The 24,995-nt window shown below is 45.1% G+C and overlaps 1 protein-coding gene and 1 long non-coding RNA gene across 3 annotated transcripts in view; one reads left to right on the top strand and one right to left on the bottom strand.

Annotated features, from left to right (window-relative positions):
- The window catches only part of RUNX1 (RUNX family transcription factor 1), a 176,732-nt gene that overhangs the window by 1,197 nt on the left and 150,540 nt on the right, over positions 1 to 24,995 (top strand). The window contains exon 2 of one of the 2 annotated variants that reach the window (XM_068913369.1): positions 21,217 to 21,295. The exons of the other annotated variant lie outside the window; for it this stretch is intronic. The gene's annotated coding sequence lies outside the window, so the exon portion shown is untranslated. The remainder of the gene's footprint in view (positions 1 to 21,216; positions 21,296 to 24,995) is intronic. 2 annotated transcript variants of the gene reach the window in all.
- Positions 4,959 to 8,006, bottom strand: LOC138061587 (uncharacterized). The gene is made up of 3 exons (XR_011135438.1): positions 7,871 to 8,006; positions 6,370 to 6,543; positions 4,959 to 5,463 (listed from the first exon to the last, which is right to left on the bottom strand). It is a non-coding gene; the product is annotated as an uncharacterized lncRNA (long non-coding RNA).

Genomic DNA, 24,995 nt, shown 5'->3' with positions numbered 1-24,995 from the left:
TCATTCTGATATTCTCACAGACCCCTGTGGGGCAAACGGTTTAGTCATGGGTTATTCATACTAGCAAGCCCAAGAAACTTGTCTACTTCCTCGTTAACTGCCCCCCTAAATAGCTGGTGATACAACTGAACTTTTCCCCTTCGACACGATCCTCTGACCACTCGAGCCCTTTGCCGGGCTGTGCCTGTTCCGATGACAGCGCATACACAGCCGTACGCGGATCGCTCATCCGACTTGGCCGGGCGCTGCAAGAGAGCAGCACTTCATCACCCCTTATAGTTACAGAGTACAGTTTCCCGGCCTTGCTGGCGGTGTCAGTGTGAGTCACGCGTTATTCATATTAATAAGGAGGCTGGGGAATGCGGAAGGCTTGGCTCAGCGGCTGTGCTGCAGCAGGCAGCACCGCCAGCGCCGCGTTGCTCCTGACAGCCGCTCTCCTCCCCTGTGAACGTGGAGCAGGGAGACCCTAGCGCTCTCTTCTTGCTTCTCTGTTCCTCCCTGTGCCCCGTGTATTAAAGGTTTTTCTGCATCTGTTCTTACTGAGAGTTGAATCACAGCGAGCTGCATGAGCACACAGGCTTGCAGCGCCGTCTTGCCTGTGCAAGGGAGATGCTGAAGGTTTTAGCACAAAGTTGCTAACTGCTCTCTGACACGCTCGGTACTAGCGTTTCCTCAGAGCTGCCACCAGGCAAAGGAAGCAATACTGGTAGAATAACAAGAAGGATCTTCCTGCATTTCATCAGCTCTTTCTTTTTTTTTTTTTTCTCTCTTTCTCACTCACACAAATGTTTACTGCAATTGGTAGCGCAGGAAGACTTCTTGAGGAAATTTTGTGCATTTGCTAAAGTAACAAAGTGAACCTCATGGTGCCGTGCATGGCAGCACCCAGCCAGCTCGGGGGTGAGCTCAGGGGACCACGGATGCCATGTCACGGGCCAGAGGTCAGACAGCCCGTGAGGGGCTGAGCGGAGACCAAGCACCGAATCTCTGTTGGCTACAAAAGGTGGCATTTCATTACAGTTGGTTAATCCAGCAAGCGTTTTAGCTTAACACTTCAGTATAGGTATTATCCTCCTCCTCATTACTGTTGTCCTTACTGTTAATGTTGTTATAGTACGAATATTTGGATTCTGTTCATGGACGAGGTCCCCATTACGCTGGTTATCTTAAGGTACTTGCCCAGGTTTTTTTGCAATGCTGGTACAGATCCTGGTACATGTCCAGCATAAGCAAGATCAAGCTCCGGCAGTGCAGTGCTAGAAAAGCTTGGGCAACAGCGCATCAGTTGAGTTATAAAGCAAACGTTTCATCGTTGCGAAAGAATATTGTGTTTAAACGTGGAAGCCTGTGACAGTTTTCCAGCAGTTCCTTTTTTGTTTCTCTCTTTACTCAAATGAACTTCAGACAATTTCAAAATCCTGAACTCAACAAGAGTAACGCTTGGGCCTTGGAGCAAGAAAAATAATCATCCCTAGGGTGGATTGTTCTCACCCGTATTTCTCAATAGTGTTTACATAGACTGGTCATTAGAAATGTCCAAAACGGTCTCTTTTATTTTTTTTCCCGCCAAAATTTATTGCACTTTCTCTCTTAACTGAAATTATGAGGTAAAGGGAAAAATAACAAGTTGTTTTCTACCATGGATTTCACTTTATCAGTCTATGCAGTTCTCTGAGAAGGAAATCCATAACTCTTTTTTAGCATGATACTATGTGAAAATTGGGAAAAAAGAGGGGAGTGGGGAAGCAGAACAATTGTTCCAGCCTCTGTGAACAGTGACAGACATAGAAAGCCTGACATATTAATTGAATGTGGTACACCACAAAGGATATGGCCCTTTTTCTATCACACCACACCAGGTCCTCGCTTCTGCCACTAGGTAAAGAAATGAAGATTATTCTGAAACCTCCAATGCTGTGCTCTGCCTGCTGAACACATTCAAATATTTACCAGCCCTGCTTCTAATGACGGCCTCATTTTCCTAATGTCCTGTTTCAGTTTATGGGTCTGGGTTTGATGTTAGGAGTACAAAATAAGAGCATTTCTAAGTGTCCTGCTACAATGCAGCCAGCAGAAAACAGTCACTCCATTTCTTTCTCAAATCTGGGACACTATCGGCAAGACTGCAGTTTGAACTCTCACCATAGTGTATATTCATAGCAGAAGGAGGGATCTGCTGGTTTTGTAAGGGCACCACGCAGGTTCGCAGGGCAGGGAGACCATGAAAACAAGACCCATTGGGATGTCTTGTGTTTAAAGACTGTGTATATCGTTTTAAAGGGGGCCTACACAGTTACACGATATTGCCTCACCCTCATAACTCCTTTTTTTTTTTTTTCTTAAAGGCATTAGACTGTCCTGTAAGGTTTCCTAATAATTCTGCCTGCAAAGAAAGACTAATCATTTTGCAGGGTTTTTGTGGGGCTATAAATAGCATGAAGCATCATATTTTCCAGGAGGGTACTTTTTCCTCATTTTTCCTTTTGTTACAAGTCTAATTATTTCAGTATGCAAAGAAGGTTGCTCATGGTTTTGCCTTTGCAGTGTTTTCTGTTAATTAGTCAAGGCATTGAAGAGCTGTGGTGCAATTTTTGGTTGGTTTCCTATCAAATACAAAAAAAAAATCCATAGGAGCACTTTTACCACCTGGAAAAATACACTTGGCATACTTCCTTCTTAGTTATAATGCTCCAGTAGTGCCCAGCCCAGGGTATTTTCCTCTGCAAAGGCAAAATAAAAATGTAGCAAGGAGGTCTTCTTGCTCTGAAAGGCTTCCAAGCCTGATCCTGTGAACACTTACATGTAAGCACACTCTTTCTCATCGCAAGTCAGTGGCTCTGACTTGCCTTGTGACTGGGTTTATGTAGGCAGTCTCCTAATGCCTGTGGTGCTATATGTGAGTAGAGGAAGCAAGGAAGGTCACCTGAGACTCCCCATTGTGTGATGGTTTTACGCTTGCAGCCTATGAGACCTCCTTGTGCATGAATGTTTGTCTCCAGAAAGTCCCCCATGAATGGTGGGGCAGTGACACCTCCAAGTGTGGTCGACTTCACTCTTCTCCAGGGCTAGGTGCTAAGCATTATCCACAGTCCCACTTCTATTCAGCAGAATACATGCCTCTCTGAAATCAAGGCAAACAGCCACCTCTGTCAGAAGTGTTTCCAGGCTCAGCCCTTTAGTGGTTGTGGTGCACAGTGGGGCATTGAGTACTGCAGAAAGGCATCTAATGCCAGCGCAGCTATTCCCTTTGGCCTCTGATATGTGACACCAAAAGCGCTCAGCAGGGTGGAAAGTGCAGCCTCCTCCCCGCGGAGGACTTTGGAGGCAGCCAGCTCATTGCATGGCTCATCTGCGGAGCCATTAATCCTTAAACAATCTTATAGAAAGAAAAGAAATAGGTGAAAAGTTGATACAGATTTCAGCCCTTTAGGATCTGTGACACTATTAAAAGTAACCAGATATTAGAAATATCTCGGTGGAAGATGTGTTTCTTTGGGAGATGCACAATATCCAGCACTGAAATGTATTTGGAAAGCTCTTCTCACTTGCTCTCCCAGTAAATGAGCCCTGTCTTTTCACAATAGAATACACTATTGTCACTGAGTAAAGAGGAGAGAAAGTTTTCCAGCATTTTGCAGACTGTTGGAACTGTAACAAAGAGTTAATTTGTGTCAGCACTATAAAATGCTAGCTACATCTTGTGAATAGAAAATTGAACTAAAACTCATAAAAATCTTGGCTTTCTAGAATAAAAAACAAGCTTACACAATGTCTAATTTGCACAGCCTTCTCTCTGTTTGGGACTTTTTTCATTTAAAAGCTTTGGGAAACAAGCAAACACAGGTTGTACCTGAACACAGAAATTCCTGTGAAGTACGGGCTAAAGTATCTGACAGAGATGAATGCATTGTTTTGGTGAGATCAAGAGATTTTATCCCGGGCCCAAATACTAAACTCAGTGTTTAATCAGTCACTCAGTGTAGTGATGTGCTGAGCTGACAGAGTTAGCAAGGACTTAATGGTTATGGTTGGTTGACAGAGGCCCGGGACTGGCTTGCCCTTTATCATATGCCATTAATAAGAGATTGTTGGTTTGCAGCTGTGCCTTTGACTGTGTTTTAACCAGAGAATTGAACTCTAGCTCTGAGATAGTTCTCCAATGGGAAAAAAAAAGTTTCTTCCCTGCGCTGCCAGTATATGCAGAATGAATAGAACATAAACGGCATTATTTTTCATGACTTGAACATAATCATGATTTAGTTTGACTACTAATAAATGACCCCACAAGAACAGTCTGCTTATCTTTACATGCATATGAAAGCGAGTGATATTGGCAAGATTATGAACATAATGTATGAACTCCTGAAGAATTTTATTTCTTAAACACAGAATGAATATTTGCTCAATCTTATTATTCTAGAGGGGAGGGTCTGCAGCTAAACCAAGAATGGGGAATAAATTACTATTCTTGGATTTATAAATAGACATACTTGCTTTTAAAATGTAAGCAGAGGAAATCCTAATGAAATGATCAAGGCATTTCTCTGCAAAACTATGAGACTATTCCACCAACCGAGGGAAACTGAACCTATTCTGACATCCCCACCACAAGCACAGGGGACTTGCTGGGTCGCAGCGGTCTCTGCTGCACCTCTGAAGTGGCTGCCCAGAGGGCCAGGCAGGGATATTAGTGTCAGATCCTTTTTGTCATTGTGGAGCACAAAGCAGGAATGCAGAGCAGGTTCAGGAGCCGAAGGGAAATGCCTCATGCAGGAAAAAGATAGGGTGGGCTGGTACTCTGCAGCAACTGCCAGCTACGATACCTCAGTAAGTGATAATATGAGGTTGCTCACCCTGTGACAAGAAAGGGAAACCTGTCTGCCTCATATACACACAGAGTAAACGTATGTACGTAGGAGGTTACCGCAGAGTATCTGGCTGGCCCTGGTCGCTTGGCAGAGGAGGAAGGCTGAACCACGTGGCTATAAAGACTTTGCTATAAAGTGAGGCACGTGAACCACGTGGCTATAAAGACATGTGGGCTGCTCACACCAAAAGGCATAGATGCCTGACTGGCAACTGGATTAGGGCACCGGTGCTGGTCCAGCAACCGCAGCAGTAGGGTAGGATGCAAGTAGCTTTGGCTCTGAATAAGAGAATGAGTTTATGTTGGCTGGTGAAGGACTATCTGCTCTTTGAGTCCAATCCTACCTTGAAACCAGGAGTTCAGCAAGAGCTGTAAAACCGCTGGGTATGAATATAGATAACAGTTTATTAATACATACCAGCAAAGTAAAGAAAAAACATGCTTTGAAAGGGTTAAGTTCTCCCCTTGTCTCTCACTGCCATATTTCAGATCACAAACCAATCTCTGTTAAAGCTTGGAAGGAAAGCTTCCTGTGAAGCAGGTCTGTCATCTGCAAAATGAATTGCAGCTTCCTCCGAGACATCTGGTACTGGCTTCTGGGAGAAAGAGGACACTGGGTTAGGTGAATCACTGGTCTGAGAGAAGGACAAGAAAGCATTACATTGCCTCCATTACCTCTTCTGTAATCTTCTGAGCGTGAATAATATTTGAACAGACTTGAGTCAGTTTTCTAAATAGTAGAAGAGTGGTACAGGCACCTCCTTTCACGTGTGTAATGAAAAGTGCTGGATGACAACAATGGAGGATTTGGGAGTAGTAGGGCATTTGCAAACATCTGCAATGAGCTGTTGAAGTCCATACACATGACAGCATATCCAGAGTGATACAAAATGCAAGCTACCTTATTCTGGTTGCCAGTGGAAAAAAGGCTCGAAATTAAAAATGAAGACTACCAGTGCATACTTTTCAAAAGAAATGCCTTTTCTTCCACTTAGGTCCCAGTAAAGTAAGACATGGGCTTACAGCGAAGATACCAAGTTCAAAACATTGAATTGTCTATAAAAATTTATTCACATAATTGAAATAGGAAAAATGAACATAGAATAAATGATGGTGAGAGTAGAGAAGGAGAGAATGCCGGTCGTGGCTACCTGGTAGCACTTCCAATTCATCCTTAATACTGTCTGAAGGGCTCAGCACTTCTGCTTGCAAGTGAAATTCTGTGAAATTGGGTGGTTTCACTTCACAGAGATCTGTGAGAACATTTTCTCTGGCTTTGATCTGCCTAGGTTTTTCGGCCTATGCTTTTTGTTCTGAGTTTCTGATTCCAGTGAACCCAAAAGCAGTCCGAATTAGGGGTTTGGGGGGATTTATTTTTCTTTCTGAGTATTTTGTCTTGCAGTGTGTTTTCTCTTGTCTAGTTTCATGCTGAAGCTGTGATTCTGAGACAAGCTCAGAAGCTGCCCTTAGGTAGGGTTTTGACTGTAAGTTGAAAGACTTACCTCTTCTACAAATCTTTCCACGAACGTGGGATGAGGAAACTTGAAACCTGTCAGATTTGATGTAATTTGCTATAAATATTTCACTCAGCTGTACTTAGGGCAAGCCGTACAATCTTTGTCAAGCCAGCAACTTCAGAAGACATTGACCCAGACCTTAAAGTGACCTGTTGGGGTCTTTAAAAGAGAAAGATGACCATTTGTGAAATATCCTGAATGTTATGGGTGAAGCACCATAAAGCGCAGCTGAGCATCTGCTTCCTTTGTGACAAATGTCTTGCACGTTCTCAACCCCAACCCTGCCTACATCTCTCATAAGCACATTTTCTAACCGGTTTTATAGCATACACCTGCGCCGTGCTCACCAGACACACACCTCGGAGATATGTGGGCATTTACAGAAGCCTCAGACAAGTACCTGAGGTTACCGAGCTCAGTGAGCATTGCTAAAACATCCTGCACAGTCCCATGTTTTGGCGAACCTGCAACGTAAGTGCTGTGAGCGTGCTGAGTGGAGGCGGGGAGTGGTGTCACACCCTTTGCAGTGGGCAGATGAGCCTTTGTGCCTTTAAGCATTCACATCTCTATTTATTCCTACTGCAGAATCAAAGGGTAGTGGAAGGTAAGCTGTCAGAACAAAATGAAAGCATTAGTCTGTCTGGTCTGGAAGCAAAGATAGATGCAATTGCGTGGCTGTAAGTCACCGCCAGCCAACTCCTCACAGATGCCGGTACGTCCTGTGATGGTGAGCGGAGGCGGGAGGGGTACCTCTGGTTTTTCACTACTGTTATTATCCACACTACATAGATTTAAGCTAGCACTACTCTATTCCCACCTGCCTGCAGCCACACTTCCCCTTTTCTCTGTAGATATCACCAGGAGCAGAAAATATGCCCAAGAGCCAATTCTTAGGACAATATCCTGGCTCCACCGAGTTAGTGACAAAACTGCCATTGATTACAGAGGGGCTGGGACTATCCTTTAAGAAAAAAAAAATCCAGAAAAATACGAAGATCAGGTTCAAGTTGTGAATAAGATAGGCTGTGAAGTCTGAATGCCAGTGTTGAAATGGGGCCTGAAAGAAACAGAATTGAGGTACAAGTTTGTTTCATGTGACTCAAATTAGCAGAACTAAAACTTGAGAATGAAAATTTTTATCTCTTTCAACTACGAAATATTGGTGTGTAGTGGAACAATTATTTATGGCATACAATGCATGGTGATAGCTGGCGTTTTGAGGTGACTGGGGCTTTTCCTGGTTGGTAGCTGTTGGTTTGTACATAGTGATCAGGCTTTTAAGAGTGGAATGGGCGAGATGTGTTTCCTCACTAACCAGTGGACTCATTATAGGAGAGACAGCAAAAGAAGCATTCATTAGCACATACCATCTGCTGGTCTTCTGCAGAAGGACAGAGTGGGATAGGACTTCTGCTGAATGCAACAGCAGACCTGGAAGGTAGCCCTGGAAGCACTTTGCAAGTAAGAGGCAATGAGAAAGCCTTACCTGCATGATCAGTCTCCACATGGCAAGGCTACTGTGGCTGTTGAACATCTGTCCGAGCAGAGTATGAGCAGAATACTGGCATGAGACTACAAGCTACACCCAGTTCATAGGAAGTGCAATTCATTTTACAATACAGTTACCTGATAATATCAGACTTCTGTAAAATGCTTCTGTTTTTTCAGGGCCTGTATGTAAATGAGCTTTAGGTTTTGCATAGGCTGGGTGTAACAGAATTCATAGCTGGAAGATACATTCAAGTTAAGACTTTGTTACCCTATTTGCATGGGGGTTGGTGAATCAGTTACTACAGTATCGGGTGATTTAATTGCTCTTATCATGCATTCTCCAAATGCTTTGCAAAGAAATTCGGTACTACTTTGTGCATTGTACTTCTGTGGATCAGAGGCAGGGAGCTTTGGTGGTTACCTCATCTAGTGCCCTTCATGAAGGGGGCAGCAGCACTAGTAGCTAGACCTGTGTCCACCAGATCACAGACACTGCACACGCTTCTATGCTGAACAGCTTCCCATTTTGTGGCCACCATTTCACCTGAACTAAAGCTTGGGTGACAGTGTGTAAAAAGCACTCCGCTCATGACTCTAGTGGGGGAAACAGGGTGTGCTCAGAAACTACTCAGGCAGGTCACAGTTTTCTTCTCGCTAAAATAAACCCAGCATAGACAGCCGCAGCACGCTTTGCTTCCCACACGCTTCCTAATGACCTCCAGTAATGCAGCCTGGAGAGATGGACGCCTCTGAGAGTGCAGAAGCTGAAGAGAGATTCAGTGTGGAGACTGAGATTTCTGCCCTCCACACTGATTCTCTCTTCAGCTTCTGCACTGAGCCTGTAAAAAGTAATAATGTACGGTGTTCAACAGGTGCACAGTTTCTATGATAAGCATCTGCAAATTAAAAGCAAGATTCAGGTTTCTAATTTGTCTTACATATGAAAAGGAACTTATTCTGACTATACCTGCTGCATTGGAGCGTTTGCCCCAGGACGTGAGGCTTTCTCTGCTCCACCCTGTAAGATGACTTGCTTTTCTAAATGAAATGGGCTGTTCTGAGTATAGCATGCTGGGCTATTGTGGAAACTAAAAAATGGAGATGGCTTGCCTAGTTAATAGGAAAAAGTTATAGGACAAACCACTTACGTTTAAAAGTGAGTTTAAGTTTTATGGAATAATCAGAACCTTTATTGTTGTGGGGTTTTTTTTCTCCTAATAGGGATCATGGTGTCTGGCAAACAGTCATTTTTTTACATTCTTTTTTTACACAGTTCAGAACAATTTCAAGTACAACTTCTGATGAGTGATATTATTGTGTATTGACATTTTTACAGGCATCTATTTCACACTGGGCAGCAGAAAAACTACCTTAATCCTGAATAGCTTCTTTCTTTCACTATGTAGGAATAAGCTTTTGCCAGTATGAATACTTCTATACCTATATAACAACTTCATTCCCATTTGGGGAACTGTTCTGCTTTAGCTAGACATGTGCAAACAAGAAGAGGGCTTTACAGCTTCCCTGTGGGGTGAAGTTATGTCATTAGGAAGATGTCTATACAAGGAAAGATGATTTAGGTTTGTATTTTACTGGGGCAATTAAGGAAGCCCAGTATTTTGCATACATGACATCTGATCCAAGAGTTGTTGAAACCAGCGGAAAGACTGTGCTGACTTCTTTGGTCATTGGAGTAAACCCATGGTGGCCATTCTCCTCCAGATAAAAGCCCCTGAACATTAACCATGCAAAGTCCCGTTGCTAGTGTAGCCTGGGTTAGCGGTCCCTCTTCACACCTTCCCAAATATAAACTACAAAGGGGTGAAGCCAGTTCCCTTCTGTACTGCAAACCTGCCTTTTCTTTTGGAACGATGTCCAAGCGCTTCCTGCCCCTTTTTGCCATGCTTGCAAGAGATGTTGAATAAAAAATTCTTCCGTGTAAATCAGAGATCATGTTTCAAACAGCCTGCTGACGGGTAGGCTCCTTTTCACAGGCTCATTAGCCCGGCTGCCTCCTGCTCCATCCCTCTCCTCTAGCAGCTTCATTCCTCCAGTATGTACCCAGCCTTATTTGAGACCAAAACAAAGCCCTTTCCGAGGCCTGCACTCTCCAGGGTTTGGTATGTCACTGCTTTGACTAAACCGCACCAGTTCGAGATCAAAAGCGCTATTTAAACAGAAGCAGTTGGAGCTTTTTCAGGTTGTTTTATCTCCCCTTTCAGGCTTCACTCTAGCCAAAGGGATTAGAAAATACAACAGGCCCACACTGCGGGCTGCTGCTATGGATCAGCTCTGACAACCCCTGCAGTGTCCGCATGAGTTAGCCGGCGTTGTACAAGCTTGGGGCAGCGGCTTGAAAATGAGAGTGCAGCCGGTCCACGTCATTCTTCTTTTTTAAGTCCCGTTACGCTCAAACGCTGCCTCTGTTCCCATGTCGGAGCGTGTTATTGATGAGGCAGGGCGCCGTGCGGCGTCACGGGGAGCGTCTCGTGCCGGGCGTGCGACTCCGGCAGGGCACGTCCATCTCCCAGCGCCTGCCTTGTGCTGCAGAGCAATTGCATAGGAAATAATGGTGAAATGTCACCTTTTGCTCCATGGCACTGACTGATAAATGCTAGCTTTTTCACGGGGACGGTTGCATTGGGTTTCGCAACCCCAGCCCAGCCAAAGTGAACACAGGGAGGAAAAAGATTCTTCCTCACTAAACAATTTTTCAACACATTTTTCATCTTCGGTTTATGAATTATTCTCTCCTTGTCAGAAATGGTTTCATTTATTCTTCTCTAATTTCCTTAGCAAATACCTCCCAGTCTCCAGATCATTCCTGAACGATTCTTTGTATATTCTCACAGTCCCACAGGACTGACTTCCTTACATGAGTCACGTAGTTTCTGACTGAATGACACACACAGCTAATGAAGACAGCACAAGATGCCAGCTTAGTAGTTTTTTTTCCTAGTAGGTAACTTCAACCAGTAATTGAGCATTCCAGCCTAAAATTTTAGCCTTCTCTGAAGGTTCAGGCTAACACAAGTTGTTCATGCAGAAGTTCGGGTAAAATAACATCCAAAACAGGATTAGGGAGAAATTTGCTTCCATATCCTAGTTCATTTTCAAGGAAAATCTGTTCACTGGTCCCTGAATTTCATTTTTTCTGAAGTCCTTCACTTGTTAAGATCTCAGCCTCTTTTCTTGCGAGGCATTGCTGCATGTTTTTTCTGTGGGAAACGCAGGCAAAAAAACTTTAGAATACTAAAATGTCCTGTATTTGAACATCATTGAAACTGCTATTCAAGACGTGTTGAAAGCAGAATTAGAAAAATAACCTATATAAAAATATGAGCTGTCCTATTTCAGGACGTAATTAGCTGTAGCAATATTTCCCTCCCTTTTTTCCTTTAGTGAGAGAATAAACTACCTTGTCATTGAGGTTTTTATAAAATGCTGTAGTTTGCAATGTTTGCTGTGAACAAACTATGCCAAATATTTCTAGTACATGACTGGCATTGCTAATTTGCTACTAAATTTCCGTTCTGCATCTGGAGACCAAAACGCCTTCGGTTATCATATACTGAAGAAAAAAAAATGTGGATCATATGCGTGATTATCAAGGAGTACACATGAAAAAAAATCCATTCCAAATTTATTTCTTAACAGAATCCAGCACAGAAAGCAGGGTGAGAATGTCAAGAATAGGACAAGAAGGGAAAGAAGCATTTTATTATGTGGCAGAAGCTGCGTGCCTGATGTAGCCCTTGTATTAACAAAGCTGCTTTTCCTCAGCGGAGCTCTGAAATATAGCACCGTTTTCACTGGAATCTGCATTTTCTGCCTCAAATAGGACATACGCCCAACCAATTGTGGCTGACGTGATTTTAAGGGGTTGGTAGGTGACGAAGACACCGTGTACAGCTGCTGACATTTGAGACACAGGTGCTCAAAACCTTTGGTAGTGAGCCAGCAAGAGTCAGAATAATAGAATATAAGTAACTCCCACAGTTAGCTCTGAGAGTAATCCACTGGCATGTGATCAATTTTTTTAAGAAACTTGATGTTTGAACTAAGTCCCTCGTTGTTCATATCCTCATCCTACCTGCTTATTAAATTATCCACCTTCTCTTCACCAGTAGCTTCCCACTTTGGTTAGAATTAGGTGGATACAGGTGGACAAAAGAAACCATGCCTATTCTATGCCTAACACCTGGTACTGGTCTCTTTTGACCATTATGTCACTCCGACCCCTTCCCAGCTGATGTAGAAGGTCAGAAAGACATGGAAGAGCTGACTTCTTATGGTGCTGGTATGCAATCCTACTGCTTATTTTGTGGGCAGTCCTGTGCCAACAAATTGTACATTCAGTCCTTTCTGTCTAACTGGTGAATACACCTACAAGGTTTATAAATCTTCCTGAAATCTCAAATTTTGTATAGTGCATGGAGTGCTACTGGGTTCTTGGGGTTTGTATTTCTGTAGGTTCATGTATTCCTTTTTCCAGCCTCTCCTAGAAAGCTTCTGCCTGAAGCTTAGCCTCGTAGTTTAATTTTGGTAATGCAATAACATCTATGCAAAGCTAGAAGGTCTGTGTGGGTATGAGCGGAGCTAGGAAGGATAGAAATATTTCTCTGCTAGTTTCTTAGCCTTTTACATTTCCATATTTAGCATATGCTAATAAATGTGAAACTCGGTAGACAGCTTGCATCAGAATTCTGATGCAAGTTACAGTGAGGTAGATAAAAGATGAGCCAAAAGGTTGGCTCAAGCATTAAAGCTTATACCTCCAGGATTTCATTGTATTTTTCCGTCTTTATTAAATCACACTTCAGCATTAGCTTTAAGTGAGCCTTACAGGAAATAAGTAACACTACTCATTTGGGCTTGCGTTCTGCACCAGATATCAGCACAGTATAGGATAGGTCCTCCACCAAAACAGAAATGTCTTGGAAATCAGTAGCTGTGTTTTAAGTATTTGTGAGAGCCTATATTGGACCACCGTGTAACTACGTGTAATGCACTGTCCTGCGTTAGCATGATGTTAGTAGGAGCCTTTTTTGGAGTCAGTGGGAGACTGTCAGAACTGCAATGTTCCGAGACCTGTCTTGAGCCAAAGAAGATGCTAATGATGTGATTAGTGACATCATAAATCTGAATGTTCTTGCCATGTTGTCACTGAATTGCTAAGGAAGCCCTTAGCCTCATGCTATAGTGAGATCTGCCTCAAACACCAGGGGTAATTATGCTGTGAATATTAACTCTATCAAATGGTAATGCTCTCATCAGGTTGCTAATGTGGGCCTTCCCCACAACCAGTGTAACGTGGCAAAAAGCTCTCATATTACTAGAGCTGTGGAAGAGTGGTAGGAAACTTCTCATGAGAATTTGTTGCCTTCTTTTCCGGGTAACTACTAAATCCCTAAAGTCTCACTTCACTGAGAAATTTCAAAAGGCTAACTTGAGGTTTTTGATCGAAAGCATGGAAAAACCTCTAAAAATCTTTTCCATGGAAATGCTGGGTTTAAGGTAGAGTTTCAGATGGAAGAAGCCTGTGTTCTGAAATCAAGAAAGATCTAGTTAATGCTTTTAAAAAGCCAAGAGATGCTGTCATAGGCAGAACTAGTGAAAATTGGTTTCTTACAGACATGTGTCTTGTGACTGGATTCTCTAACATCTGATAAGGCTTAAATCTGATTTAAGGTTTTTCTCTTGCTGAGGAATCTCTTAAAACCTCTCTCTGCAGTAGAAGTTTGGGCGTCCTTTGGCTGGGGCACTAACAGAGCCTCTGTGCTACTGCAATGTTTCATGAGAGCTGTGGGAACTAAAGGCCACTTCCGCTCTCTCAAATTTAGTTAAAACTGACCCACAAACCAGAAAAGCTAGCAGAAGTATAGAGAGAATGGGAGAGATCACATCACATCTGTCTCCACAAAAAACAGACTGAAAAAGGAGCTTTGCAGTTCATTCTGGCATGCACTGGGCCAAAGTGATACACAGAGAGAGCGTAACCGAATACAGTCACGTTAAGAAACTGCTTGAACTGGTACGGAAATAGCATGATCCTCACTTTACTGATGAAGAACCAAGGAAGAGTCATCATATCAGAAGTCTGGGTGAGAGAGAGAAATGGAAACAAAACCTCAGTTGTTTTGATGTTCGGTTCTAAGCCTGGCTACACGCTAAGGAATGTCTTCTTGCTTCCCTTGAATTTTAAATTTGATAAAGTAGATGTTTTCATCAGAAAGTTAGCTTAGCATTACACTCATCCATCCATTCAGGGCCTAGATATTGTACATTTCCAGATACAACTGAGCAATTCAAATAGAAGACATGAAGAAAAGCCGGGAGAAATGTTTCCAATGACTTTTGAGCAACAGGAAACAAAATTTCATCCTAGAACCTGATTTCTCTGCTTTCCCAAGTGTCGAGCTGCAACAGCAAAACGCAGCGTCAAAAAAGCTCTCAGTCTCAAGAGCCCTGCTGTGGCTCTGCAGCAAGCCTGTGCTGCCGTTGGCACGGGCTCCACCTCTGTTGACAGGCTAACCCTTGCCCAGGCAGTTATCAGACCAGGGTCAGAGTGTGTTTTGCTTTTCCCATATCTAACCTCTGAATAGCAACCCATGCTTGCTTGTACCTTGCTTATTTGCAGAGCCAGCAGGCTTCTGTACAGGATAGCGCAAATGACCTCGGAAAAACAGAGTGCACTCCTCAAGGAACCTGAGCAACAAAGCTTGGTGCAGGGTGTTTAATATCATCGCGGGGAGGTGAGGAATGGGCAGTAGGGACTGCCCAGCAGCGGTACTGGGAGCCCTTGCCCTGCCACAGGCTCTGGTGCTGCTGACTGTGAGGGCAAAGGCTCCTTCGCCTCCTCCAGGAGCATCTCTATTCCCCAGTCCTGCCCTATGCCTTCGGTCCAGCCTGTGTGGGCTGACTGCGTAGCACAGCAACCGTGCTGTCCCCGTCCCTGTGACCATTGTGTGATAGGACATCAGTGGCCGTTGCACAGACCAGGGAGGAGGAGAGCAGCTTGGATGTGCCTTAGGCATCCAAAGGTAGCACAAGCATTTCCTTAATAACTGCTTTTAGATGGAATAATAAAAAGTGCACGACATAGAAGCTCAGCTTTTCCTCTGCACAGCAGCCATACGGGTACCACACACTTCCAGTTTTGTCCCTCTGCGAAGGGTTGCAGGAAGAGGTGAGGTCTGCCCCCTCTGCGGCGCCTGCTTGGGGTACCCCCAAGGCAGCTCTCCCGAAAGGCAGAGTCGAGCAGCCCTGCCCGTGAGAAGGATCCGCGCGGCCCCTCTCTGTGAAGCTACGGGGAAGCTGCCAGCTTAAATGAAGGCATCCTGTTTGTTGAAAAACAACTGACAGTTGAAGAAGGGTTGCATGAGCAAGAAAACCGCAGGACTGAGCCGGGCTGATAAGAGCCTCAGGCAGCTTTTGCAGCAGTTCCGTCCCTACAAAACACTGCAGCAACAAAATGCTCAAGTGTCACTGGCTCTTTCCTGTTTCACGCTTTTTTCGCGCTGCCGTTTCTTGCTGTTAATTTCTGCCACATTTTTTCAGTTACTCGCTCATTTTTCAAAAGTGTCCTCCCCGGCTATAAACAGAGCGACAGGCGCAGGGCAGCCCCGCGTCCGCCCCATCCATAGGGGGACTGCAGTGGCTGGGCGACCTCCGCGGCGCTCGCAGGTGTCCGCAGCCTCGGAGCTGAGCAGGGAAATGGGGCCCTGCTTCCAAGAAGACTGCAAATAAGATCTCTTAAAAACGTATGCTTGTCACAGCTTTGAGTTTCACAAGCTTGCATCTGTACATGCCTCTCGCAGCATTTTTCAGCCTGAGATGTCGCAGCACTTTGTGAGGCTCCATTTAACCTCATTTAATATCCAGAGTACTTTTGGAAGAAACTAGAATTGATAGTGCAAAAAGAAAAGCACTTGCAGGCTTGGAGACCTACAGTTAGGCAAATAGATCTGCATTTAAATCTCAATGTGATACAGACTTAAACCCCAATTCTGCAATTGCGGAGGCCTGTGCATGACTTCATCCTCATAACTAGCTCCCTTGGGCCTGAGGGGAACACTCTTGTGGCGGTGAAATTGTGCGTGTGTTTCTGTTTGCATCATCAGGAGCCTTTAGTTTATGTATAAATATGTAGACAGGGCTAACCAGCGCTTCAAAATTAAGCACACGTGTAAGACTTTGAAAGCTCAAGCACACAGTTGCACAGGTTGCAAAGGTGTTGGACGTGTGTATCATCTCCCTGTATAGGAAGTCAGGACATTTACTGGGCTTTCCATGGCTTAAGTTTCCTTGGATTTGAACATCTCAGCTTCAGTGATATGTTGAAATGTTCAGTGATACATAAATTGCTTTCAATTGTTCGTCTCTGATCAGAATGCTCAGGTTAGGAAAAAAGAATTTTTATTTCTTTCTTCAACCAAAAACATCATTTTTCTTGAACTTTGCCTCAAATTCGTCTATGTTATCAGAGTGTCCTTTCTTCCAAAGGATATTTTTGGAAGTGCTTTACCAATGTTCTTATCAGCATCACTCATATAATCCTGGAAGAAAAATGTTTTCTTTTGCTGAAAGACCAGCTTCTAGGAAGGAATTTGATTTTCATGCAAAAACACTTTTCATGCTTCAATAAAACGTCAAAACACTTTATTTAAAAACATACACATACATATATATACCTAAGAAACACACACACGTATGTATATACATATACACACACACACGTATATACATATACAGACATATATATATAATAAAGCATTTTAACTTTAAACCCTGACAAAACAGCTACCTTTTGAATTTTGCAGTTTTCCCTATGACTCCCCCCGCCTCCAACCCTTTTTATTTTTCCTAGTTGGCCCCCCTGCTGAGCTGTGCTGTGCTAGGAGCTGTACAAATGTACCCATGTTTGCCCTGAAGATCTGATGATCAAGGACTCAAACGGAAGAAGGGCAAGGGACACAACACGTGGCCTTGCCACACCGGTGCTGTGAAACTTCGCTCGTGAGAAGCGTGAAATGAAAGAAAAAGATGAAATGTTTTGGCACCAGCTAACGTCAGTAGTACGAGCGTGCGGGGGAAGTTGGGGAGCCATCTGTAAGGCGACGGTGCCTGAAGTCACCTCTCAAGCTCCACAGATGACTCCCCGCCCAGGCTCTTTCTTACTTTTCTCCTAACTTTGCGTCGGGGCTGCTCCCCGGCTGCACGGACGGCCCTTGGGCGCTTCCCGGCTCCCTCCTGTCCAGCAGCCCCTTGTCTGCAACCGCGTGCCCCGTCTGAGGGAGCCGCGGCGCTGCGTCCCCCAGCGCTCGCCTCCACGCGTGCGTGCCGCGGTGTGGCCCTGGCACCCGCGCCAACGGGGGAAGGAAAGGAGTGGAAAGGAGGAGGGGATGCTTGCAATTTTTCCTCACTTTTCCAATGCGAAAACCCCACAAGTTTCCGCACAGCTTTCCCTCACGGTTCAGACACTGGAACTTTGTTAATACTTAAGTGCTACCAGGCCTTTTCACTGGGGTCTGCAAAGGAGCCCAGGCAACTCATCCCCACTGCTCTCGGAGAATTCGGCGCTTCCCACCCCCTTAGTTACGGTGTGTCCTGGAGTTTCCCGTGACGTCTCCCAGCATAGCAGGTAGCGATGAGAAAACGGAGTTGGGATTTGTGAGAGGCTCTTACTGCATCAGACTTAGTGACTTCAGTGTATTTGCCTGCTGCTTCAGTCCGTGTGTTAAGTGACATAAAATGGAGTAGGTGTTATTTCTCTGTGTCATTTATTGCTAAGTAAGGACACCATACACGACCCTGTGTCTCCAGTAACCTAGCCGCATGGGTTTCCCTTAAAAAACTTCTTTCGGCATGCAGAAGTTTCTTTTCTTTTTCAGCGTTTCCTTCCGTACAGAGTACCTGCGGACCAGGGCAAACAGCAAGTCGCCTGTTCGGCTCTCTGGCCCAATTAGCAAGTCGTTAAGAAGTGCTGCTCCCCGTAGCATGGCCGTTTGCCCTGGCATCTCTCTGCCTTTGAATATGAAGTCTGGTGGTGCAAAACGAACGGGTAGCTCACTGCTCTTGGCCCCCTTCCTCCTTACCCGTGCGCACAGAGATCCTGCGGGGACCCGCGCCTGGCTCCTGCCAGCGCACCGGGCCCCCCGCGCCCAGCGGTACGGCGCTGCTGCCCTCGCTTCACTGAGACGCCGTCCCGTTACAACAAGCTGTGCTATCTTTTTATGTCGCTGCCCCAAAAAGATAGCCTTTTGGCGTGTGGCTTGCTTTTGGGGAATGTTTTCATGCCCCCACCCCCAAAGATAAAGAATGGAGAAGGGAAACTTCCAGCTCACCCAGACCAATTTTTTTATTGAAGCAGAGTTTAAGAGTTACAGCGTACTTGTTCTGATCACTTTTAAATGCTGAAGTAAAAAGGATTCTTGCCATCGCTTGCCTCAGGTGATTATTCACCAGGAGAATTTATGATTAGAGGCTTTTCCTCAGAAATCATCAGTTTCATTTAATTTGCCTAGTGACTTTAGACTATACAGTTTATCGGTGTGTGTTAGTAGTGTATAATATACAGGTATGTACACATACGTCTGTGCATAAATGTGTACATACAGCAATTTCCGTACATTATGTGCGTACACAGTGAATTTATTTGCTTTACACCCTAAATAACCCCTCTTCTGCGTTTTGCACTCTCTAAGTATTTGCAGGATGTGCTCACTATGCCATTTACTCCTTGCTTGTCCAAGGATAAGCTCTCTCAGCCTTCCTCATAAACCTGGTTAGATACCTCTGGAATGGTTTGTTCCCTCTGTGGGACCGAGCACGCTGCGCTGAGCCCGTCCGCGCTCGGCGCTGCTGCACCGGCGAGACGTCACTGTCAGGAAGCTGGCTGCAGCTGGGGCCCCGTCTCCAATCTCTCGAGCTATCTCCTCGCCGACGCGTGCGACAGCGCCGTGGCACGCCGCGCGCCGGGGGGAGCGTTTTGGTGCCTGGAGGCACGCGGCGGGGGAGCTTGCAGCGCAAGGCTGCGGAAGCAGAGCGTGCTTCCCGGAGCCGAGGCGAGAAAGGGGCTCCTTCTGCAGCCCCGTGATGACTGCAGTGCTCTCGTGGCTCCCCTCCCGCGCGGTTAGTCTGGTTTCCAGCAGCACCGACCAGCAGCGCATCGGTGCATGGGCTAGCTGTACAGCAACGGGAGACAGGGGCCCTGACGCTGCTCTTTTCCTCCACCGCAAAGACTGCTCTGAAGTCCAACTGCCCTCCCAAAACTGGTGCGGGTAATAGTTATACTGCTCTAAACTTCAGACCCAAGAAGAGCAGAGTTCTCTTCACTGTGCTAGGTGCTGCATGAAAGCAGATTAAAAAAAAAAAAAATCCCTGCCCCAAACAGTTTCTAGGTGAAAGTCAAAAGGCAACACACGGCTGCATAGGCAGACAGAGACGCACGTGGGAGACGAGGCAGACTGGCAGGTTAGCCAGTGCCCTAACACAGCAGCAGCTTGGGCCAAGTTTTTGTAGGTACCACAGCAAAGGAGGGTAGTGGGACAGTGTTGCAGGTGTGCAGCACCGTGAGGGCAGCAAAGGAGGAAGGGTGAAGACATTTGTTTGAAAAATCTAATAAGCGGTTGGGTAACAGCACCGGGCACCACCAGCTGCAGAGTGGTGGATTCAGCCCTTTGATCCCAGAAGGCAGGTGATAAGCAGGGTGGGGCGAGCTGCAAGTCTGCCTTTATTCTGTTTCTGGAGTACCACAGGCATGTGGCTTCGCTACCTAGTGCAATTTCTGCGTGGGGATCAGAGGAAAACCTGCGTGTGCCAGGCGCTGCAGCATTAGCAGGCGCCTGGTGCAAGGGTTTCTTTCTCCGTTCCCCCACTGGCACTGGGTAATCCCAGGTCGTGCGTCTGGTGATGAACCCACCACGGATGTGCGTGAATCACAGTCCTTCCAGGCAGCTATATAGTGCAAATAGTCCCAGGCTTTCCCTCGGAAGGTGCAGCTTGATTTATTTTGATTTACCCTTTCTCTTCTATGAGTGGAAGAAGTTGCTCCTTAGCAAACAACTGAACGCAAGTCAGTGACTTTGACTTTATGGTGCTGTGATTAGCTTTGGTTTCATCTTGTAATTACCAGAAGTGTGAATGTGATGCTGTTTGCCCTGATGAGTTTCGCAGAAAGTGAAGCTGCAAAAAGTAGTAGGTTTTCTCTTGTGGGAAGGCAAAAGCCACGTACACCACTAATTCCACCACAATCATTCCTTGGTTGCTGACGATAGGCAGAATGGAGGTGAATGGGGTACTGTGCTAGGCCACAGATAGTGCTAGCTGACGTCATTTTTTCCAACAGTATTTCAGCCTTTCAATGTATCAGATTTATTTTCTCTTACTCCTAATGCGCCTTTTCTGCATCTGACTGAACAGCAGAGAATTGCAGTGGTGTCACCTGTCACCCCTCCAGATGAACAGCTGGAAACACGGTTGCTGCTGCAAACTGGACTTTGGTGGAGGTGGGGGGAGTGAAGCTTGGTGCTGGAGGCTGGATTAGAGAGCTGTGGTGTGAGAGATGCTGCATGGGTGAAAGCTTGCATCTGCATTTGTGTATGGGCCTTCTCTGGACAATGAACTTTTTTTTTTTTTACTCTTCTCCCCAAAAAAGCGTGTCTTTAATCAAATGCATTGGAAAGAAGTGTGGCAAATCTTAAAACGCTAAAGTTCAGCCACAGCCTGCTATGCACGTGAGACAGCCATCCTATGTTTTGGCCTAGGTACACCTTGCGCAGGTCCAGCTATGGTTCCATTTCACCTAAAAGTATCTTCCTAAATGTATTACTTAATTTAATCAGGTATCTGGAGTCTTTGAACAGAGCTCTGTCTCCCCACCTCCTCACTCAAAGTGCTCTGCAAAGCTCTGCCTCTCCTGGTTAAGTGCAAGCTCTCCCGTACTCCAAGCAGCAAGGTCAGCTTCAGGATTTCAAGTTGGCAAGTTCAGATCTGAGGTTCCAGTTAAAGTTGTAGGAGACAAACTTACAGCTTTTGTTTTATCTGTGTGACTCTCTATAGAAAAATTGCTTAGCCATGAACCATGAACTTCTATTAATAGATTTTAAAACAGACTGTATGGTGGTTCATTGTCTATTCTCTACCATCTAATTTGCAATACAAATGACTTTCTCTTGATAAGGGCTTTCCACTCAGACAACCACAAAAGCCATTATTTGTTGACTTGAGCTACCATCAAAAATAGGGCTGTTTCCCTTACAGGGCTAGCTAAAGGGTAAGTGTCACTATTAAAGGCCTCTGTAATGTGTTGCTGTCTCAGAATATTTTATTTTTTAACAGAAAACCATACAGAAGACTGCTTGTGTTAATGACCAGCCTGACAGAGCCTTTCCACAGGGATTTCATTATAACCCAAGAGGTACCACCCATTCGGGAGCGTTTGTCACAAAGCTTCTGCAGCACTTTCAGATCATTTCTCTGAACGTAGATAGATCCCCACCTGCAGTGTTTGTGGGTATCCCTGATTTTCTAGACGCTAAGTCATCTCTAGAAGGCAGTGTTTTAGGAACGCTAAATGAAAGATATCTGGCAGTTGCTACAGTCGGCCCTTCTAAACTCTCAGTGCTGTTTTGGTAAATGTGAGGGCTCAAGTGAGTGAGTCCCACACTTCTTTTAGGTGAGTGAAGTTCACTGCGGTGTACAGGAAGCCGTGAACACTGTGCCAGTGTTAGCAGATCTGGAAGTCTAAACCCGCCTGCACCGAGCAGGGAAAGCAGAAGCAGCAGGAGTGTATCCTACCCTACATAGCTCGTCTCACACCTGACCCTGGTGTTGGCAGTCCCATCTTTAAAGGCGAGAAGGTAATCTGGGCTCCTGTTCCTTGCCTTTTTGGGAGCAGCCTGTGGGCAAGAGCTGGGAACGGTCTTGGTTGAGAGGAGACGCTGGATAAACCTTGAGCTGAGCTGCCCAGCAGGCGCAGAAAGTCTGCGGTAGACTAAGGGCTGGGCTCTGGCTCACATGCTAACGAGCTCCTAACGTGACAGGAGGGCACAGAGCGCTGTCCTCGCTGGCCTTAATCTGGGTTGCAAAGCCAGGCTGCTTATTCTAAATGCTTTAGGCATTTGAAGCCGGTGGCCTGGCTGCACAGCTTCCGAGAAATCACAGGGCAAGAACTGTTTATTGTGTGCTTGCTGAATGCCTCTAGGAGCTTTATATGCAGTGCCAGAGTGTATATTTTAAAAAGTACCTGAAATGCAAGCGTCTGAATTCTATGAATGTTACCATGAATCAGCCTCCAGTTAAGTTCACTACTGAGAAAATCAGGAAATACATGGTATCGCGCATACTGCCGGTGCACTTTGGTCTTTGTGGTGTGCAGCAACGGCCTATCACACGATCACAACTGCCCTGGGCTGCTCTGTCAAGTGGATTTCAGAGTTTCCCTTGCTGCTGCCTGGCTATGCCTCATGGAGGATTAAAGGAAGGGAGGAGAGGGGGTTGCTCTGAAATGGTGTCACTAGACTAGATGTGAAACTTTCTCCTATTGTATCACAGCAAGCTGCCAGGGAGCAGCCTCGTTTGCCTTAAGGATAGATGCACTAGCTGTGTCTGGGAGATGCTGTGGCATGCTCTCTTTCCATATGCATTCATTCCAGAGGGAAATGGGGCAGCTTATACAGAGGAACGTCAAGACGTTTGTAGATGGAAAAAGGCATAAAAGGTGTAAAGGCAGATAGCTGTAACCATTTATATGCTATTATTCCTAGTTTAAAACAAGTAAAAAAAGAGCTCTCTGACCTCTATGAAACAATTGTCTTGCTATGTTGAATTAGCTACCTCTTCTTGCTAGTGTGAAATAATTCCTGCCCTAATGCGAAAGGTATGTGTGCTATAAGAACAACAAACAGCTATAAAACTCACACAGCAGAAGTTTCTAGAGGATCAGCAGTACTGACATGGATCCTTGTGTGAATTCACACCTGCTTCTTCAGACCAGGTCTTTGAATTCAGCTCTTCAGATTCTGCATTTAGGTGTCCAAGCTGATATGCAGAGCTATGAAAAAGTGATGGAGTGGATGGATGAGGTGGTTTGGACAAAGCTTCTCCTCTGGATGAGTTTCCCCATGGGGAAGATGCTGCAGAGATCATGGGGAAGGAGAAGTGCAGAGAGTCAGAGAGGGTTTTTTGGGGGCGAGGAGGAACCATGTGGGGATAAGAGAAGAAAGAAGCCTATTTCTAGGGGCAAAAGGAATAGAAAAGAAGTCTAAACAGAAGAGGGGAAATAAAAATGGAAGAGGTGGAGAAGGCAACAGGGGAGAAGCTGCTGAAGATGGACCCAGGAGAGGCAGGGAGTCGAGAATGCACCTATCCTCTTGCTAACTCTGGCACAAAAACTCCCGTCCCGGCTTTGGCTGCCCTCAAGTGTGAAGTCTGACAGAGCAGGTTGGAGCACTCCCTAACAGAGAGGAAAAGACTCTCCTGCAGGCTTCCTCCTGCTGCAGCTCCACTGCTGCAAGGAAAGCGTGATCTTCTCAGTGGGTGCGTGAATCTCAGGGAGTCCTTAAAATGTAAGGCCCCAGCTTTAGGATTTGCGTGTTTTTACCAATGGCAACTACTGCTCTGGTGCCACAGCTTTCTAGTCAGTGTGGAAAATGGCATCCTGTGTTCAACAGAGAGGGAGGTTAGTTACACCTTTGGGTCTGTTTCCCTAGGGACATCAGAGCAGAAATGCACCTGAGTGTCTTTGGCCTTGCTTTGGCACCTCTTTGAACAGAAACTGGGATGACTCCTTTCAAAAATATCTGATGCTCTGGCTAAAGTTTGGGAACATTTTTGCTCGGTCCTCAGGGGTGAATTGACAGCACAGTATCATGGAAGATATTCAGAATAATTCTCATTTGCCTTCAGGAAAACAAAAAATGCTGAAAAATTTTTAATAAAATATTCAGGAAAGAAAACCCTTCTGCTACAAGATCCTAAACTTGGTAGGAGATATGGCAAATTACACATTAGATGATTTATACTTAAGTAGTAAAAAAAAAAAAAATCAGAATTTGTCCGTGGTCCCCTTAATGCAGTAGCACCTGCCAAAGGACATCTAATAACCTACTTTTTAGCTCAGAGGACACACACAAAAGGGAGTTTGCCAGGTGTGACTCATGTTGCAGGCCAGCTGCTTTCCAGAATCTGTTAGGCTTCTGAAGGGAATAGGGTCCAGGGCTCTTTTGTGGCTTTCAGTAGAGTTTATTTAAAAGCAGGAGAAAAAGCCCTGCAAGTATAAATGGTGAGGAAGAAGAGCTAGTTCATAAGCAAACTAAGAAGAGTGTCTAGACTTTGATTTTATGCATAATTGATATTAGCAAGAAGTTTTAAATGTGAGGTAATATTTAAATGCCATATATAACTCATCCTTCCATAGGCAACAGTCTACTGCTGACTATGGTAGGGTGTTATGGTGTAACACTCAGGTGATAAACAGTGTTTGGGACACTTGGGGAGACACCTTCACGTTTCCAGAGGTTCCTAAGGGAATTAGGAGTCCAACTTCCACTTACTTTTAATGGGGTTTAGATGCCAAGCTTACTTCATGTCGTTTCTGGATCCCAGACAGAGAGAGGGCATTTGCTCTAGGAGGACCCTAAGCTGGGAGAGTGCTGTTGAAGAAAAGCAGAAGATCATTTTATTAGAAAAATGTCTTGTTTTTCTTGTCAGTTCCCAGCTTGAAAGAAGCATGGCTTTGGCTGCTTCAGATTTCAGCCAAGATTGCAGATACGATAGGGCTGGAAATATTTTGTGCAGTCTCCGATTTTAAAAAGTTATAGCCTCGTAACATGGAAGAATGGCCATACCAGGTCAGGTCAAAAATCTGTCTGGTTCAGTAACTTCTCCCTGAGAAAGGCAACTGGCGGATACTTAAGGAAAACATATAAGGAACATAGCAAGCATAATATCATACTTCCTTTGACTTGGACAGTATTTTTCCACCGTAAACTTATGGAATTGCTTTTTAAACTTTTGACATCCTTAGCTGAGTGTGACAGTGAGTTCCGTAACTTAAATTTTGCATTATGTAAAACATATAAACCCACATGACAGATGATGTCCAGGATTTACATGGA

Source organism: Struthio camelus, chromosome 1 (genome assembly GCF_040807025.1).
Source record: "Struthio camelus isolate bStrCam1 chromosome 1, bStrCam1.hap1, whole genome shotgun sequence".
Classification (NCBI taxonomy): domain Eukaryota; kingdom Metazoa; phylum Chordata; class Aves; order Struthioniformes; family Struthionidae; genus Struthio; species Struthio camelus.
Note: the sequence above shows the minus strand (reverse complement) of the source record. Positions and strands in the feature narration are given on the sequence as shown.